The sequence below is a fragment of the Somniosus microcephalus genome, chromosome 3, assembly GCF_052327205.1.
Source record: "Somniosus microcephalus isolate GS21.2 chromosome 3, FLI_Smic_1.0, whole genome shotgun sequence".
Lineage (NCBI taxonomy): Eukaryota > Metazoa > Chordata > Chondrichthyes > Squaliformes > Somniosidae > Somniosus > Somniosus microcephalus.
The window spans coordinates 322970896-322987612 of NC_140989.1; the positions used below are offsets into that span (position 1 = coordinate 322970896).

Consider the following 16717-nt stretch of genomic DNA (forward strand, 5'->3'; position numbering starts at 1 on the left):
CTGGATTTTGTAATAAACCATACGTCTTTGCACCCATTAAATTTAACAATACCGACTCTTTCTTGTCATCTGACACCTCATTTGCCTTGCAGTATACCTCTAGTTCGACATATGTAGTCCAATCTTCGACTTCATTGTCAAATGCGGTGATACTGCCACTCTTCGGCATTTTGGGTGTGGTTTAAAATGGCGTCTCCCAATGGCTTAAAATGGCGTCTCCCGCGCTTTCCTTCCTCCCCCGCTGCTGCCAACGCCGCTCCCGGCGGTTCTCGTGGCAATGGCGGCGCCCTGTAGGTTTCGCGCGCTTCTCCTGCGCTGCTGCCAACGCCGCTCTCGGCGGTCCTCATGGCAATGGCGGCGCCTCATGGGTTTCTGTGCGTCTCTCTCTCCCTCTCTTCGACACTGCTCGGCCCCTGAACACCGGCTGCGCCCTGTGCACTCTGCCCTCTCTCTCTCTCTCTCTCGACGCTGCTCGGCCCTTTGCTGTGCCGCTCGGTCGGGCTCTAACCCGCCGCTGTCCGGGAAGGGTCTGCGCACTACTTGTTGCCAGCCATTTTCGCTGGACCACCTCGACTGGAAAACCAAGCCTGGCTCTCGACAGCCTCCCCCGCAATTCTCGAGTCTCTGCTGGATGACTGGGCGGTTGCCCGTGGTCGACGCCAGAGTCTCTGGCCTTGACCTCCAATCCACTGATCTCCAGGAACGAATCCCCGGGAGGTGATGCAGAGTTGCAGGTAGGTTCGAACTTGCCTTGTCGCCAATGTTGTGTCTGTGTATAATAAGACACAGACTGCAGGAGAACGGTACAACAGGTGTTTACTCAACGTGGCTCACACGGGAACTGATCTGTACAGATTACTACTCAGTACTATATACACAGGTGTGGTCACTGCCGGTACTGCAGTATACATGAGCTGTAAAAGATAGTTCCCCCCCTTAATAAAAGGTATATACATTACAAGTCTGGTGAATCTTCGCTGCACTCCCTCCATGGCAAGAACATCCTTCCTCAGATAAGGCGACCAAAACTGCACACAATACTCAAGGTGTGGTCTCACCAAGGCCCTGTACAACTGCAGCAAGACATCCTTGCTCCTGTACTCGAATCATCTCGCTATGAAGGTCAACATGCCATTTGCCTTCTTAACCGCCTGCTGCACCTGCATGCTTACCTTCAGCAACTGGTGCACAAGGACACCCAGGTCTCGTTGCACTTCCCCTTTTCCCAATCTATTGCCATTCAGCTAATAATCTGCCTTCCTGTTTTTGCCACCAAAGTGGATAACCTCGCATTTATCCACATTATACTGCATCTGCTATGCATCTGCCCAATCACCCAACCTGTCCAAATCGTACTGGAGTTTCTCTGCATCCTCCTCACAGCACACACGCCCACCCAGCTTTGTGTCGTCTGCAAACTTGGAGATATTACATCTAGTTCCCTCGTCTTGATCATTAATAAATATATATTGTGAATAGCTGGGGTCCTAGCACCGATCCCTGCGGTACCCCACTAGTCACTGCCTGCCACTCGGAAAAAGACCCATTTATTCCAACTCTTTGCTTCCTGTCTACCAACCAGTTCTCTATCCAAGTCAGTATCTTACCCACAATCCAGTGTGCTTTAACTTTGCACACTAGTCTCTTATGCGGGACCTTATCGAAAGCCTTCTGAAAATCCAAATACACCACATCCACTGGTTCTCTCTTATCTATTCTACCAGTTACATCCTCAAAAAATTCCAGATTAGTCAAGCATGATTTGCCTTATGTAAATCCATACTGACTTTGTCCGATCCTGTCACTGTTTTCCAAGTGCTCTGCTATTGGGGTTGCGAAGGGGTGGAAAGTTTCTGGTAAATTTCCGGAAATTTTCCACAGGAAGTTTAGCTTGGGAATTTTGCCCAAAAAAGCACATGCTAGCATAATATTGTTCTTTTTGTATTTCTTTCATTTTTTTCCCCCCACAGGTCCTCTTAAAATTACTAAGAGATGGAATCTTAATTATTAAGGAATTTCTTAATCAATATGTGTTTATCTTCTTACTTGGCTTGTTTTAATAATTACAAGTTTCGTGTGTGACTGTGAATAAATGTGTCCGGATTGGTTGGATGAGTAGATGAGCGATTAGCTCCCTCTATTGGTGATGTAGCATCGTGCATGCACAGGTCATGCTTCCATCACATGGAGCATCAGGAAAAATGTACTCACCCTGTTGCAATCGTGCTGATCGACCGCAGTTCGACACAGAGACGAATGCCCTTTATTTCTCTGCATAGAACAATGCCACGTTTACCGTCGGATGTGTGGAAGCATTTTACCCCAGGCATTAAAGATGGAAAGACTGTGTACATGTGCAAACACTGTACAAAGCCATATGTAAAGAATGCCACAAAGATGCAGCAGCATCTATCCAAATGCAACAACTTCACTCAAAGCTCACAGCAGTCAGCCCAGAGTTCCTCTGCTTCCATTCAAGAAGATGATGGTTCACATTCAGCATCAGGCTCCTGATCATCAGCAACTCCTGGCCCACTTGGAAGGTTCTTAGATACAACGGATCCAGAAGAACATAGCCAGAAGAATGCAGATGAGTGCCTTGCTCGAGCTGTATATGCGACAGGCTCACAGCCAATATGTACTGGAAGAGATTTTTCAATGTTATTCACCCTGCATACGGTCCTCCCACCAGACATGCTTTGTCTACTTATTTGCTGCAGGAGAGTCACAGAATCACAGAAACCCCACAGTACAGATAGAGGCCATTTCGGCCCATCGAGCCTGCACCGACACATATCCCACCCGATCCCCGTAACCCCACATATTTTAATCCCCCTAACACTAAGGGTCAATTTATCATAGCCAATCAACCTAACCTGCACATCTTTGGACTGTGGGAGGAAACCGGAGCACCCGGAGAAAACCCACGCAAACACGGGGAGAATGTGCAAACTCCACACAGTCACCCGAGGCCGGATTCGAACCTGGGTCCCTGGTGCTGTGAGGCAACAGTGCTAACCACTGTGCCACCGTGCTGTCCAAGGGAAGCTCAAAGAAACGAGATGGCAGACTGTGTTGCAGTTATCTCAGATGGGTGGTCAAATGTACGAGGGGAGGGCATCATAAACTACATCGTCTCCACTCCTCTCCCAGTGTACTTCAAGAGCACAGACATGAAGGACAACAGACACATACATTGCTGATGAGCTGAAAGCGGTCATCAACGATCTTGGATCACAAAAGGTCTTTGCAGTAGTTACTGACAATGCTGCGAATATGAAGGCTGCTTGGGCTCAAGTGGAGGAGGCCTACCCTCATATTACGTCTATTGGGTGCGCAGCTCATGGGCTTAACCTGCTCCTCAAGGACATCATGGGTTTGAGAACCATGGAAGCACTGTACAAGAGAGCCAAGCAAGTTGTTAAGTATGTCAGGGGAAAACAGGTAGTTGCAGCAACCTACAACTCCAAGCAAACGACAAAGAACAAGAATACCACACGGAAGCTGCCCAGCAACACTAGATGGGGTGACGCGGTCATAATGTACAACAGCCTTCTGGAGGGTAAGGCGTCGGTGCAAGAAATGGCAATATCCCAGTCTGAGGATATGGAAACCACCACCAAGTAAATACTGCTGGATGATGTGTTTTGGGAGAGAGTGGTCAGCAGCCTTAAACTACTCTCACCAGTAGCATCTGCAATTGCTCAGATTGAAGGAGATGACGCCATCTTGTCAGATGTTCTCAGGCTTTTTGCTGATTTAAAAGAACAAATCAGCACTGCCCTACCCACATCCCTGCTGCTCAAAGCAGAGGAGAAGGCAATTGTTCAATTCATACAGACGCGTCTGTCTGGAGAACAGATCAATTGCGCTTAGTGTGATTTCTACTCTCTCACGCCACCTCAATCTGGACGTGGGCAAAGTTCTGGGAAGTCTGGCAAAGTTCTCTACCAAGCAAGGTCTTTGGAATGGGGACGGGATATGGGAATCATGCAAGACTATCAGTGCACATACCTGGTGGAAGGGACTTCGGGCCTCAGATGCACAGTCACCCATTGCATCGGTGATACTGCAAATCCCACCTTCATCAGCGGCCTCTGAACGAAACTGGTCACTTTTTGGGAATACGCATACAAAGGTGCGCAACAGGCTGACTAACAAGAGAGTGGAGAAACTGGTGGCTATCCGGGCGAACCTACAACTTATTGAGCCAGATACAGAAGTGTCCACCACACAGCTAGACAGTGACACAGAGGAGGAAATGGACACGTCAGAGCCAGAGTCAGAGAATCAGGAGGAGCAATGAGGAGTAGAAGACTCAAAGGGACAAAATAAGGCCAAATTACAGGCTAAGTAAGCTGACGCTCTTTTTATTTTATTTTAGATGGGTCTTTTTTGTGGGGGTTTAATAAAGTTCAAAATTATAACCTAAATAAAGTTTTGAAAGCCAGTATTTATTTGTATGGAACAGTATGTCTATTTTGATGACAAAGGTAATACAAGGGTCAGAGACAAGAACCATCAGTGTGCAAAAAAACTCAAAATTCCCATGGAAAGTTTCCTCTTTTAAAATTCCCAGAATTTTGCAATCCTATCTGCTATTACATCTTTTATAATGGACTCTAGCATTTTCCCCCACTACCGATGTCACTTACCAGTCTATAATTCCCCGTTTTCTCTCTACCACCTTTTTTAAATAGTGGGGTTACATTAGCTATCCTCCAATCTATGGGAACTGTTCCAGAGTCTATAGAATTTTGGAAGATGACCAGCAATGCATCTACTATTTCTAGGGCCACTTCCTTAAGTGCCCTAGGATGTAGATTATCAGGCTCTGGGGATTTATCGGCCTTCAATCCCGTCAATTTCCCTAACACCATTTCCCTACAAATACTGATTTCATTCAGTTCCTCCCTCTCATTAGGCCCTATGTTCCCCAACATCTCTGGGAGGTTATTTGTGTCCTCCTTTGTGAAGACAAAACCAAAGTATGTATTTAATTGGTCTGCCATTTCTTTATTCCCCATTATAAATTCCCCTGATTCTGACTGCAAGGGACCTACGCTTGACTTCACCAATCTTTTTCTCTTCACATATCTATAGAAGCTTTTACAGTCAGTTTTTATGTTCCCTGAAAGCTTACTCTCATATTCCATTTCCCCCCTCTTAATTAATCCCTTTGTCCTCCTTTGCTGAATCCTAAACTGCTCCCAATCCTCAGGTTTGCTGCTTTTTCTGGCCAATTTATATGTCCTCTCCTTGGATCTTATGCTATCCCTAATTTCCCTTGCTAGCCACGGTTGAGTCACCTTTTTTTGTTTTATTTTTATGCCAAACAGGGATGAACAAATTCTGTAGTTCATCCATGCGATCTTTAAATGTTTGCCATTGCCTATCCACCGTCAATCCTTTAAGTAACGTTCCCCAATCCATCTTAACCAACTCGTGCCTCATACCATCGTAGTTTCCTTTATTTAAATTTAGGACCCTAGTCTCTGAGTCAACTACTTCACTCTCCATCTTAATGAAGAATTCTATCATATTATGATCGCTCCTCCCCAAGGGGCCTCGCACAACAAGATTGCTAATTAATCCTTTCTCATTACATAATACTCAGTCTAAGATGGCCTGATCTCTAGTTGGTTCCTCGACATATTGGTCCAGGAAACCATCCCGTATACACTCTAGGAATTCCTCCTCCACAGTATTGTTACTAATTTGGCTAGCCCAATCTATATGTAGATTAAAGTCACCCATGATAACTGCTGTGCCCTTATTGCACACGTCTCTAATTTCCCATTTAATGCCATCCCCAACCTCAGCATTACTGTTTGGGGGTCTGTATACAACTCCCACTAACGTTCTCTGCCCCATGGTATTTCTCAGCTCTACCCATACAGATTCCACATCATCAGAGCTAATATCCTTCCTTACTATTGTGTTAATCTCCTCTTCAACCAGCAATGCTACCCCACCTCCTTCTCCTTTTTGCCTGTCCTTCCTGAAAATTGAATACCCCTGGATGTTGAATTCCCATCCTTGGTCACCCTGGAGCCATGTCTCCGTAATCCCAATTATATCATATCCGTTTACATCTATTTGCGCAGCTAATTCATTCACCTTATTACGAATGCTCTTCGCATTAAGACACAAAGCCTTCAGACTTGTTTTTTTAACACTCTTCGTCCTTTTAGAATTATTATTTACTGTAGCCCTGTTTGATTTACACCTTTGATTTCTCTGCCTTCCACTTTTGCTTTTCTCCTTTCTATCTTTTGTTCCTATCCTGGCTTCCCTTTCCTCGGTCTCCCTGCACAGGTTCCCAACCCCCTGCCCTTTTAGTTTAAACCCTCCCCAACAGCACTGGCAAACACACCCCCTAGGATATTGGTCCCGGTCCTGCCCAGGTGCAAATCGTCCAGTTTGTACTGATCCCACCTCCCCCAGAACCGGTTCCAATGTCTGAGGAATTTGAATCCCTCCCCCTTGCACCATTCCTCTAGCCACATATTCATCTGAAATATCCTTCAATTTCTACTCTGACTAGCAGGTGGCACTGGTAGCAATCCTGAGATTACTACTTTTGGAGGTCCTATTTTTTTAAATTTACCTTCGAACTCCCTATATTCAGCTTTTAGGACCGCATCCTGTTTTTTACCTATATCGTTGGCACCTATATGCACCACGACAACTGGCTGTACACCCTCCCGCTGCCCCAAGACATCCTTGACCCTTGCACCAGGGAGGCAACATACCATCCTGGAGTCTCGTTTGCGGCCGCAGAAATGCCTATCTATTCCCCTTAAAATAGAATCCCCTATCACTAGCTCTGCCGCTCTTTATCCTCCCATCCTGTGCGGCAGAACTACCCATGGTGCCAGGAAGTTGGCTGCTGCTGCCTTCCCCCGATAAGCCATCTCCCCGTAGGGAGAGTTCTGCTGCACACGACCTAGATGAGGGCCTCAATGAGACATCCTTCAAAGGAAGGGTAATGGGCACGCACACCGAAATGCTAGGTGCAATGGCAAGCCTGCCAGAGAGCCCTTTGGCAATGTCGAGGAATCCGGCTCCAACATTGGACGGGGCTTTGCGCAGAGCTTGGAGCCCATGATTTCCAGGCTGGAAATGATGGACAATTCCAGGAGAGACCTTGTCAACTCAGCCATGCATGATGGGCGATGCCCTGGCTTCTATTGCAGCACAGGCGGAAGCAACCAAACATCTCAGTGCTGCAGTGGAAGCGCAGACTGCTCTCATGCAGGCTCAGCTTGCTGCCACCCAGGCTCAGACTGCTGCCATCGTGGCTGGGTTTACCAGTGTCGAAAGGGGCTTGCAGGATGTCACAGCAGGCCAGCAATCTGCTGCGACATCCTGCAAATCTTTGGAATACAGGTTGCTAGGAATACGGAGGCGCCACCCCAGGGGTGTGGCGGTAAGTCTGTGCAGCCGGAACCTGCTGTCCTCTCAGGATGACAGCATTCCTATTCCCATGACTGTCACGCCACCCTTACTGCTGCCAGTCAGCCAGCCAGCCCAGACTGCGGTCACATGTGCCGAGGTGGTGCAGTCTACAGCTGGGCCTTTTAGGTCCACCACTGGTCGAGGTCGTCCTGCAAGGCCATTTGAAGTCTCCCCCATGGAAATTTCAAGCCTTCCACCAGCCATGCTGCAGCCACTGGGGGAGCACTGTGTAGGAGCAGGAACAATAAGCACTAAGGGATTGCACAAGGGTGATTAGTTCATATTGTAATGCAAATTGAAGTGATAAATTTATTAACTTTGTTTGGAATGTTTGTTTTTTGGTGGCTCTCACTTCAGCATTGTGCCCAGGAAGACGCTGTGATATTGCGTGACAAAGGGATGGTATGATGGGAATGTGGTTGATGGGGATGTGATGACCAACGGGGATCTGGGGTTTCATTCACTGGAATTGGGGTCTGATGTGGCATTCACGGACAGCCCGTGCCGAAGGGGAATTTGCTGCCTGCCTTCTCCTCCTCCCGAGGTAGTCCCACAATCCCTGGTGGCAAGGGCTGCACCCTCATGATGGCCTAGTTGTGGAGCATGCAGCAGACCACCATAAAAATGGGACACCCGCTCCACCGAGTAACGGAGGGCTCCTCCCGAGCAGTCAAGGCAGCAGAACCATTGCTTCAGCAGTCTGATGGTCCGCTTGATGATGTTCCTGGTGGCAGCATGGCTCTCATTATATATAGGAGTGCTGGGCACGAGTGTTGAGGTTGCGGAGGGGTGTCATCAGCCTGGTGCAGAGTGGATAGCCCTAGTCTTCGAGCAGCCACCCACCCTTGAGTTTGCTCTGGTGGCTGGAAGATTGCTGGCACACCAGACTGGCGCAGCATGAAGGCATCATGACTGCTGCCAGGATAGCGGGCATTGACCATCAGGATGCGCTGCGCGCGGTCGCACACCAACTGCACAGTGAGTGATAGCCTTTGCGGTTACAGCAGATCTCAGGATTGTTATGCGGCCCCTGCAAAGCCACATGGGTGCAATCGATGGCGCCCTGCACCATTGAGAAGCCCGTTTTCCTGGCAAACCCACATGCGCATTCCTCCTGCTTCTGTTCAGAGAGAAGACAATGTAGTCCCTTTTCCTGGTGTAAAGAGCCTCTGTGACCTCCCGGCTGCAGTGAACTGGGAAATGCTAACTATGTCTCCTGCTGCAGACTGGAAAGATCCACTAGCGAAGAAATTGAGGGCCATGATGACCTTGAGGGCCACTGGGATAGCCGTAGTCACCCTGCTCTCAGGCCTGGTTGCAGGAGGTGGCAAAGTTCTGTGACCACCTCCTTGGTGAAGTAAAGCCTCCTAATACACTGCTCCTCGCTTAAGTGGATAAGAGAAGTGCTCTCGGAAGACCCGAGGTGGGCAAGACCTCCTATTGTAAGCCCTCCTCCTCCGCGCACATCTTCTCCTCTTCTTCGCTCCCTCTCCCGGAGATACTCGAGCGTGAGCGGGACTGCAAGTAAATCCCCCCATGACTGTGAGCAAGTGTTGTGAGCAGAAGCCTTTAAATAAGAATGATGACGTCCCCCACTTGCACCAACACTCCCGGTCACCTTACGATCTTGAAAAAAATTTAGAAAGCTGCTAGAGTTTCAGAAAGTTCCCACAGAGTCAGTCAAACTGAACAAACATGTCAGCTGCAAGTTGTTGCTGATGATCCCTTTAAATAACACTGCTGGAGGCTCCTTCTTGCTTTTGAACGCTTGGTCAGCTGGTCGTAATTAACACAGGCCGGTAAGTTGAGCAGCGCACTCCAAAATGGCAGATCAGGGGTCAGGGGAGTGTTGTATACTCACTGACGTCACGATCTGCATAATTTCAATAATCACTAGCGAGCGTGGACATCGGCAGCGCTGCCGCCCAGCCAAAAATGGCGGCTGCCGCGGGACCCACCGGCAACGGGCAGAGGTGAGTCGACCGCCTTTTTTTTTGCCGAAACAGGCCTTAGTGGCCAGCGCAAACACTACGAATTTCTAGGCCAATATACTTTGCAGTAAATTCCTCAATGGAATGCAGGAGGAAAGAGATTACTTTACAGATACATATATTTTTAAAGATGGTTAGGGCAGGTTTTTAAAAAACGGCATTAAAGGACGTTTACAATGTGGGGTTTACATCAGTTGGGATCGACTACAACAGCAAAATGGTCACAATGACTTCTTACAAAACAGTATCAAGGCCACATCTGAATACTGTACTGTTTATTACAGAAGGGATAAGATAGTCCCAGAGAAAGTGCAATGCAGATTTGCCAGGACAGTTACAAGGACAGCTAGAGTAACTAGGATTGCATTCTAAAACTGAGAACACGGAGGGAGATTTTATTACATAAGAATTAGGAGCAGGAGTAGACCATACAACCCCTCAAGCCTGCTCCACCATTCAAAAAGATCATGGCTGATCTTCGACCTCAATTCCACTTTCCTGCCTTATCCCCATATCCCTCGATTCCCCTGGTGTCCAAAAATCTATCTCAGCGTTGAATATACTCAACGATTCAGCATCCACAGCCCTTTGGGGTAGAGAATTCCAAAGATTCACAACCCTCTGACCGAGTGAAGAAATTACTCCTCGCCTCAGTTTTAAATGGCCGACCCCTTATCCTGAGACTAGCTCCCTAGTTCTAGACTCTCCAGCCAGGGGAAACAATCTCTCAGCATCTACCCTGTCAGTCCCCCTCAGAATCTAGTATGTTTCAATGAGATCACCTCTCATTTCTTCTAAACTTGAGAGTATAGGCCCAATCTACTCAATCTCTCCTCATAAGACAACCCTCTCATCCCAGGGATTCTCTAGTGAACCTTTGTTGTACTGCCTCTAAGGCAAGTATATCCTTCCTCAGATAGAGACCAAAACTGTGCACAGTGCTCCAGGTGTGGTCTCACCAAGGCCCTGACTTCCTTACTCTTGTACTCCAACCCCCTTGCAATAAAGGCCAACATGCCATTTGTCTTCCTAATTCTTGCTGTACCTGCATGCTAACTCTGCGTTTCCTGTAGGACACCTAAATCTCTCTAAACACCAACATTTAATAGCATTAAGGTGTTCAAATAATAGGAATAAACAAGATAAATATAGATAATTTCCAATAGCAGGTAGATCAAAGACAAGAGCTCATTATTTCAAGGTGAGCCCTGAATATGTAAAAGGGTAGAATAAGATAAACTTCTTCAGAGTTGTCAGAATGTAGAATGCTTTGTCACAAGTGGTGATCAATACTAAATCAGTTACAACATTCAAAAAGATACTGCATAATTACTGAAATATATTTTTAAAATGTATGCATAGAAAGAAAATAGACCAATGTGAATTCAACCTCAAAAAGTGGCCAAAATTCATTGCAAGCCTCCTCCTGTACTATAAGTGTTTTGTACGTACACTAGCAGATCTCACCGTGCCAATTCTCACAGTACTGTAGTTGGCAGATATGCTGTTTTATAACAGGTGCTATAAATAAACAGGGATACTATAGAAAATAAGTAACATTTACAGAAACAACAACAGAAAATGCTGGAAATACTCAGCAGGCCAGGCAGCATCTGTGGAGAGAGAAACAGTTAACGTTTCAGGTCTGGGACCCTTCATCAGAACTGGAAAAAGCTGGAGATTTAACAGATATTAAGCAGGTGCAGAGACAGGGGGGGGGGGTTTAGATGGGGGGGGAAGGAATTGGAAGAACATGCTGTGAAAATGTTGCAAATGGGAATGGCAAAATCATACTGCATGAAAAATGGGGGCAGGGATTATTATCTGAAACCCCACCAGCCTCCACATTCAACGGATCATCCTCCGCCACCTCCAACGTGATCCCACCACCAAACACATCTTCCCCTCACCTCCCCTTTCAGCATTCCAAAGGGACCGCTCCCTCCGCAACACCCTGGTCCACTCCTCAATCACCTCCAACAGCCCTTCTCCTTCACCTGGCACCTTCCCGTGTAAGCGCAGGAGATGCAACACATTCCCTTTTACCTCCTCCCTTCCCACTGTCCAGGGCCCCAAACACCCCTTCCAGGTGAAACAGCGATTTACTTGTACTTCTTGCAATTTAATATACTGTATTCGCTGCTCACGATGCAGTCTCCTTTACACTGGGGAGACCAAACGCAGATTGAGCAACCGCTTTGCGGAACACCTCCGTTCAGTCCGTACGGGTGACCCCGAGCTTCCGGTCGCCTGTCATTTTAATTCTCCATTTCACTCCCACTCTGATCTCTCTGTCCTCGGCCTCTTACACTGTTCCAATGAAGCTCAATGTAAGCTCGAGGAACAGCACCTCATCTTTCGATTGGGCACTTTACAGCCTGCCGGACTCAACATACGAGTTCAACAATTTCAGATAATAATCCCTGCCCCCATTTTTCATGCAGTATGATTTTGCCATTCCCATTTGCAACATTTTCACAGCATGTTCTTTCAATTCCTTCCTCCCTTCCTAAACCACGCCCCCCGCCCCTGCTTAATATGTTACATTTCCAGCTTTTTCCCAGTTCTGACGAAGGGTCCCAGACTTGAAACGTTAACTCTGTTTCTCTCTCTCCACGGATGCTGCCTGGCCTGCTGAGTATTTCCAGCATTTTCTGTTGTTATTTCAGATTTCCAGCATCCACAGTATTTTGCTATTATAACATTTACAGAAATGTGTGCTTCTTGCAAGATTTTTAATATATTACCAGATCTCCAATGATATTGCTTGTAGTGGGTTTGACATTTGAAAGTACAAGGCTAAATATTATTCCCAGGAACACGGACTGATTAGCATTGAATGCTGACCCAGGAAGTACTGGAACCGTGTACTGGGAGAGTCTCAGTGTCTCGCCGTATTTTGAGGGGGTCCAAGTGTCTGGGAGCACTGAAGTAGGTCCTGGATCACTGGAGGAATAACCTTGGGGAGGGAGGTCTCAGGATCTGGGAGCAATGGGGAAGGTGCAGTCTGGGTTCAGAGTGCATTGGGAATGTGGTCTAGGGGATTGTGAGCAATGACAGGACGTAACAAACAGGGTGGATAAAGGGGAACCAGTGGATGTGGTGTATTTGGACTTCCAAAAGGCATTTGACGAGGTGCCACACAAAAGATTACTGCACAAGATAAAAAAATCACGGGATTGGGGATAATATACTGGCATGGGTGGAAGATTGGCTAGCTAACAGAAAACAGAGAGTTGGGATAAATGGTTCATTCTCGGGTTGGCAATCAGTAGCTAGTGGTGTTCCGCAGGGGTCAGTGCTGGGACCCCAACTCTTTACAATCTATATTAACGATTTGGAGGAGGGGACCAAGTGCAACATATCCAAGTTTGCTGACGATACAAAGATGGGGGGGAAAGCAGTGAGTGAGGACATAAAAAACCTGCAAAAGGACATAGACAGGCTAAGTGAGTGGGCAGAAATTTGGCAGATGGAATATAATGTTGGAAAGTGTGAGGTTATGCACTTTGGCAGAAAAAAATCAAAGAACAAGTTATTATCTAAAAATGGAGAGAAACTGCAAAGTTCTACAGTACAAAGGGATCTGGGGGTCCTGGTGCATGAAACACAGAAGGTTAGTATGCAGGTACAGCAGGTGATCAGGAAGGCCAATGGAATCTTGGCTTTTATTGCAAGGGGGATGGAGTATAAAAGCAGGGAAGTCTTGCTTCAGTTACACAGGGTACTGGTGAGACCACACCTGGAGTACTGCGTACAGTTTTGGTATCCATATTTAAGAAGATATACTTGCTCTTGAGGCAGTTCAGAGAAGGTTCACTCGGTTGATTCCAGAGATGAGGGGGTTGACTTATGAGGAAAGGTTGAGTAGGTTGGGCCTCTACTCACTGGAATTCAGAAGAATGAGAGGCGATCTTATCGAAACATAAGATTGTGAGGGGGCTTGATCAGATGGATGCGGGGAGGATGTTTCCACTGATGGGCGAGACTAGAACTAGGGGGCATAATCTTAGAATAAAGGGCTGCCCTTTCAAAACTGAGATGAGGAGAAACTTCTTCACTCAGAGGGTAGTAAATCTATGGAATTTGCTACCTCAGAGAGCTGTGGAAGCTGCGACATTAAATAATTTAAAACGGAGATAGACAGTTTCCTAGCTGATAAGGGAATTAGGGGTTACGGGGAGCGGACAGAGAAGTGGACGTGAGTCTAGGTTCGGATCAGCCATGATCCTATTGAATGGCGGAGCAGGCCCAAGGGGCCGTATGGCCTACTCCTGCTCCTAGTTCTTATGTTATTAATAAGTTTTCAAACAAAATTCACCTTGTAAAATGCTGAAAGGTTTATCATTTACATTTTTTAATATCTGAAAAAAATCCTTAAGCCTCAAAAATGGTTCAGGAGAGCTTTTAACCAAAATAAAGTGACTAAAATGTATAAGCTCATTAATTTGTTTTACTATCAACAAAGAAGGCACACCTGCTCTAATCAGTTGTGTTGTCTGTGAGCAGTTAAGAATTTAAAAAATTGTTAAATAAATGTCAAACTTGCCTGAAATAAAGTTTTAAGAATTCAATTTCCAGCTTGTTTCAAAGTCTTTTGGAAAAAGCAAGGAAACTCCCAAATCCTTACAAAATAAGGGGTCAAACCCTTCCACATTTGCTCATGTTGATTTGCTGGTACACTGATTGCATACTGGGAAATTCAGAAAACTGCTTTTGTTCAGAATGCATGAACATGGCTGTAAGCTCCGTGCAATTATTGTGAAATGAAAAAATCCTGTTAAAGCCCAGACTTTTCAGGCAGACTGAAGCCTTTAAGTAAAAACATAAATGAAAGTATTAAGAGACAAAAGATAAATGTAATACATTATTTTCTATTTTGTTAAAACCTTATTTTGGATATTAGAAATTTCAATTACTGAGGGAAAAAATGGTATTTGTTTTACAAAAGCATTTTGAGCAATTCAATTGATCCATAAACAAAGTGCTGGTGAATTAACATGTTGATGTAGAGTTTCCCCATTATAAATGGTTACATGAGGTTTTTCCATGATATTGACAAATGACTGCTTTATAAAAGCAGAACACAGGAAGTAAAATTAATGTGTACATGAAATGCATGCCATCCACAAGGCTTTTAATATATAGATATTAAAAACAAAGTAAAATCACAGGAAACAAATTACCAGTGTCAACAATTACAATATTTAACAGCAGGGCTGATGCTATGTATTCATTGATGGGAGAAATTGGAGGGGGTGGGCTCATTTAAAATTGGGTGTGACAAAATGAGTTCAATTTCATGTCTCATGCACTGTGTGAAAATTCTTTTCGAATATTTCAATTCACCACTTCATATTTTCTTTATCTGGTGGAGGTTGAAGATAATAATCAAAATATACTGGAACAATTTAAACAAACTCAATTCAGGATAAAACAAATCTCAACTCATGTTTAATGATAAATGCATAAAAAACTCCAAACACACAGGAAGTTACAAATAAAACTAAAGTTACTAGTGGAACCGTTCAGTATGTTGTCAGAACCGACCATGGTAAAGAAATCTGGGTAAAAACTGCTAAACATTTGTTTTTCTAAAATTGAAACACACCACACACGTTACATTTGCACCACAAAAATCACAACCCGTTACTAGAAAAAAAGTCAGACTGCACAAGTAAAAAAAAAAAAATTAATGGAACACTTAAGTTGTAATGGGGAGATAAACTATGCTCTGTACCCACAAAGAATTGACACGTCTCCTGATTTATTAACTTTGTCTCCAAATTATAACTTTGAAATGTTCTAATCAACAGCAGGCACACATTTTATTGCATTAAAAAGTCCCTATGTTTCTACTTTAGTTTTACAAGTTAGAGAAATCCAGTAACACGTCACTGTCCAGAAGCGATATTTTGCAAATGGGGAATATCCCTTCCCAGCGGCACTTTCTGGTGAAGTGAACCAAGATGAAAATTACGACCTCAAAGTATAAGCAGGGAAATGTGTAACTGGACAAAATCTTCCCAAACTCTCAGAACTGTCATTCCATGAGGGCCTCGCACCTCGGTACAGAAAAAGTGCTTCTTACATACACGTCTAATCAAAAGTTTATTATTGTTGTTGAAACCTCCGCATTATTTAAAAAAAAAGACACATAGCGGCCTATCCCCTCGCCTGAGGTTGCCTAACCTTAAAAACGACAATAAACACAAACCAGTCACTTTCAACCAACGGCCACAGCCTTACTCACCCTATCCTGCTGGCCGAACCTTGCGTTTGACCCGACTCATGATTGGCACCGCCGCTGGCCACTCAGAGGGCACGTTTTGTCCGGACGGACGTGATAACGACCAATAGAATCAGAGAGGCGGGGTTTGCGCTCCGCCCGCTTTTTGAACCGTCGTCATGAGGTTTGGTTGAGAGGACAACATGGCGGGGGTTTCTTTTGGGGCCGTTCCGTCATTCTGGGAGTTGTAGTTCGAAAGATCGCCCCCCCCGGAGTCCGGAACCGGGACTGTTCCAACTTCCCAACTTGTGCAGCCCGGCTTTCTTGGGAGCGTGAATCAGCCTAAAGTATTCGTCGCCAGTTTTATTAAACCGATCTGTTAGGTTCTTGTTTTATTGACAATTTAAACAGTTTTAGCCTGTCGCCAACTGTTGATCGTTTATCCATTTTTTGGCGACTCCGGTTTTTTTTTAAATAATAAAATATTCCTCAGTGACTGAACTGGTTACTTATTTTCAAGGCGAATCTTTATGGCAAGTTCAGACCGACGACAATGTTAGGAGCCCTGAAGTAAATGAACACCCCATCCGCAAATTTTAATAATAAATCGTACCATCGCTCTATTATAAATGTGATGTTATTAGTGCATCAAGTTTCACATTAAATGGAAAGGACTACAAATGCGGACTGCCTTGCGCTCTGATGTCTTTTCAGTAGCTGAGATTTTTGTGCTAGGAGCACTGGGAGTTGTAGTCTTATTGCCCACATCCCATTCAGCAGGCGCAGACACGGTGAATTGCGACCTATTGCATTTGGTTTTGCTGTAAGATACTGTGAATTTACAATCCATTTTAAATTTATTGCCATTTTACAATCCGAATTTAGAATTAAGTTTTGATTAGTGTCAAATTTTTGTTTGGCGATTAGATAAGTTTAAATCATACATTTTGTCATTATCTCCGACATTAACCTCAGTCAAAACATTTGCAACACTATCACAATATCAATTATTTATTCAATTATTGATAATATTTTA

At 45.2% G+C, this 16717-nt stretch overlaps 1 protein-coding gene across 6 annotated transcripts in view; it reads right to left on the minus strand.

Moving 5' to 3' along the window:
- The window catches only part of LOC147122194 (ERI1 exoribonuclease 3-like), a 491903-nt gene extending 476111 nt beyond the window's left edge, over nt 1-15792 (minus strand). For 5 of the 6 annotated variants that reach the window (XM_085983080.1, XM_085983077.1, XM_085983078.1 and 2 more), the window contains exon 1: nt 15706-15792. The gene's annotated coding sequence lies outside the window, so the exon portion shown is untranslated. Of the gene's footprint in view, nt 1-15644; nt 15667-15705 lie in introns of those variants that run through there. The other variant, XM_085983076.1, reaches the window with a different exon arrangement.
- Between the last annotated feature and the right edge of the window lie 925 nt (nt 15793-16717).